The sequence below is a fragment of the Phoca vitulina genome, unplaced genomic scaffold, assembly GCF_004348235.1.
Source record: "Phoca vitulina isolate PV1807 unplaced genomic scaffold, GSC_HSeal_1.0 scaffold37, whole genome shotgun sequence".
Classification (NCBI taxonomy): domain Eukaryota; kingdom Metazoa; phylum Chordata; class Mammalia; order Carnivora; family Phocidae; genus Phoca; species Phoca vitulina.
In genome coordinates, this window is record NW_022589740.1 from 9,607,821 (window position 1) to 9,610,670 (window position 2,850).

At 36.8% G+C, this 2,850-nt stretch overlaps 1 non-coding gene across 1 annotated transcript; it reads right to left on the reverse strand.

Annotated features, from left to right (window-relative positions):
• Positions 1 to 1,787: 1,787 nt before the first annotated feature.
• Positions 1,788 to 1,894, reverse strand: LOC116646766. The gene has a single exon (XR_004302208.1). It is a non-coding gene; the product is annotated as a U6 spliceosomal RNA (small nuclear RNA).
• Positions 1,895 to 2,850: the final 956 nt, after the last annotated feature.

The window sequence follows — 2,850 nt, forward strand, 5'->3', positions numbered from 1 at the left end:
AAAACACTCATACAACACACCAATATAAAAATGATATATTTTTTTAATGGGCAGAAGATCTGAACAGACATTTGTCCAAAGAAGACACACTGATGGCCAATAAATACATGAAAAGATGCTCAACATTACTAATTAGGGAAATGCAAATCAAAACCACAATGAGCTATCGCCTCACACCTGTGACAATGGCTAGCATAAGAAAAAACAAGTAGTAAGTGTGGGTGGGAATCTAAGGAAATGGGAGCCTTCACGCGTTGGTGGTGGTAATGTAAACTGGTGCAGCCACTAAGCAAAACAGTAAAGAGTTTCCTCAAAAAATTAAACATAGGAATATGAGGGGTGCCTGGGTGGCTCAGTTGGTTAAGGGTCTGCCTTTGACTCAGGTCATGATCCTGAGGTCCTGGGACCAAGCCCCTCATATGGCTCCCTGCTCGGCAGGGAGCCTGCTTCTCCCTCTCCTTCTGTCCTCCCCCCCACCAACTCATGTTCTCTCTCAAGTAAATAAATTAAAAAATAAAATCTTTTAAAAAAAGAACTATGATCCAGCAATTCCACTAATAGGTATTTACCCAAAGAAAATGAAAACACTAATTTGAAAAGATATACTCATCCCTATGCTTACTGAAGCAATATTTTATTATTTTTTTCTTTTATTCCTCTCCTTTATTTTCTGCTTTGAAAGAGATTTTGAGGGAGGGATTTATGTACCCTTGTAACAAGTCTTTAAAAGATACACCACTGGTTAGATCCTAGACAGACATTGAAAATGGCTTCTGAGTAAAGCAGATTGTGGGTGGATCTCATCCAATCAGCTGAAGGCCTAAATACGAAGAAAAGGGTGACCCCCTCCCTCCTTGCAAGTAACAGGAAACTTCTCCTGCCTGACTTGTATTTGAGCTTTTCTCACCTTTGGACTTGACCTGAAACAGCTCTTCTTGGGTCTCAAGCCTGCTGGTTTTTTGGACTAGAACTAAACCATCAGCTTCCCTGGTTTCCAGTTTGCCTACTGCAGACCTTGGGACTTACTAGCCTCTATAATTGTGTGAGCCAAGTCCTTACTATAAATCCCTTTCATGCTGTTATGGAAGCGGACAAGTCCCAATCTATATATCCTCATCTATATATTTACATATCTCAACCTATATATGGATCTCCATCCTATGTAGATATACAAATGTCCATCCTATTGCTTCTATTTCTCTGGAGAACCCTAATACATGCTCTAATAAATTAGTTGCATGAAAAGAATAGCTTGCCCTCTGACTGTGGAGGGAAAAATGTACTCCCATTTTACATTTACATTTTGCCCTGGTCACACATCACTTTTCTTACAGTAATATTTTAGTATCCCAGAGATTTTATTCTTTTTAAAATTTATTTATTTAAATTCAACTAATCAACATATAGCGTATCAGAGGTAGAGTTCAGTGATTCATCAGCTGCACGCAACACCCAGTGCTCATTACATCACATGCCCTCCTCAATGCCCATCACCCAGTTACCCCATCCTCCACCCACCTCCCCTCCAGCAACCCTCAGTTTGTTTCCTATAGTTAAGAGTCTCTTATGGCTTGTCTCCCTCTCTGATTTCATCTTATTTTTCCCTCCCTTCCCCTTTGATCCTCTGTTCCGTTTCTTAATTTCCACATATAAGTGAAATCATATGGTAAATGTCTTTCTCTGATTGACTTATTTTGCTTAGTATAGTTCCCTCTAGTTCCATCCACTTCATTGCAAATGTAAGATTTCTTTTTTTGATGGCTGAGTAATATTCCATTGTATATATAAAAAATATGGAACGCTTCACAAATTTGGATGTCATCCTTGCGCAGGGGCCATGCTAATCTTCTCTGTGTCATTCCAATTGTAGCATATGTGTTGCCAAAGCGAGCACAAAGCAGTATTTTAAATACCAAGATATGGAAGTAACCTAAGGGTCATCAATAAATGAATGCAGGTGTCCCTGACTGGCTCAGTCAGTACGGCATGCAACTCTATCTTGGGATTGTGAGTTCAAGCCCCAAGTTGGGAATAGAGCATACTTTAAAAATTTTTTTAAAAGATGAATGCTAAAGAAAATGTGGTAATAATACAATGGAACATTACTCAACCACAAAAAATAATGAAAGCTTGCCATTTGTGACAACATGGATGGATCTAGTGGGTATCATCCTAAGTGAAATAAGAGAAAAACATCTTATGATTTCACCTATGTATGGAATCTAAAACAAGCAAGCAAAAAACACCAGACAAATACAAAAAAACAAACAAACAGGTGATAACTAGAAGCAAGGATGGGGTGGGGGGGATGGATCCAATAGGTAAAGGGTACAAACTTCATGTTATAAAGTAAGTCACAGAGATGAAAATTACAGCATAATATAGTCAATAATATTGTAATAATTTTATATGGTGACAGATGGTAACTACACCTATCGTGGTGAGCATTGTTTAATATGTAGAATTGTTAAATCCCTACACTGTATGCCTGAAACTAACTTTGTCAACTAAAATTTTTTTTAAAGCAGTTCAAAAAGAGAAATGTATAGCAATAAACACCTGCATTAAGAAACAAAGATTTCACCATCTAAATTTACACCTTAAGGACTTAAAAAAAGAACCAACTAACCCCAAAGTTGAAGAAGGAAAGAAACAATACAGATTAGAGCAGAAATAGAGAATAGGAAAATAGAAAAAATTAACAACTAGGAGTTGGTCCTTTGAAGTGATAAAATTACACTTTTATCTAGATAAACAAGGAAAAAAGAGAACCAAAATTAACAAAACAAAATCATAAAAGAAAAAGGAAACATCATAATTGATAATACAGAAATATAAATTATTATAGTA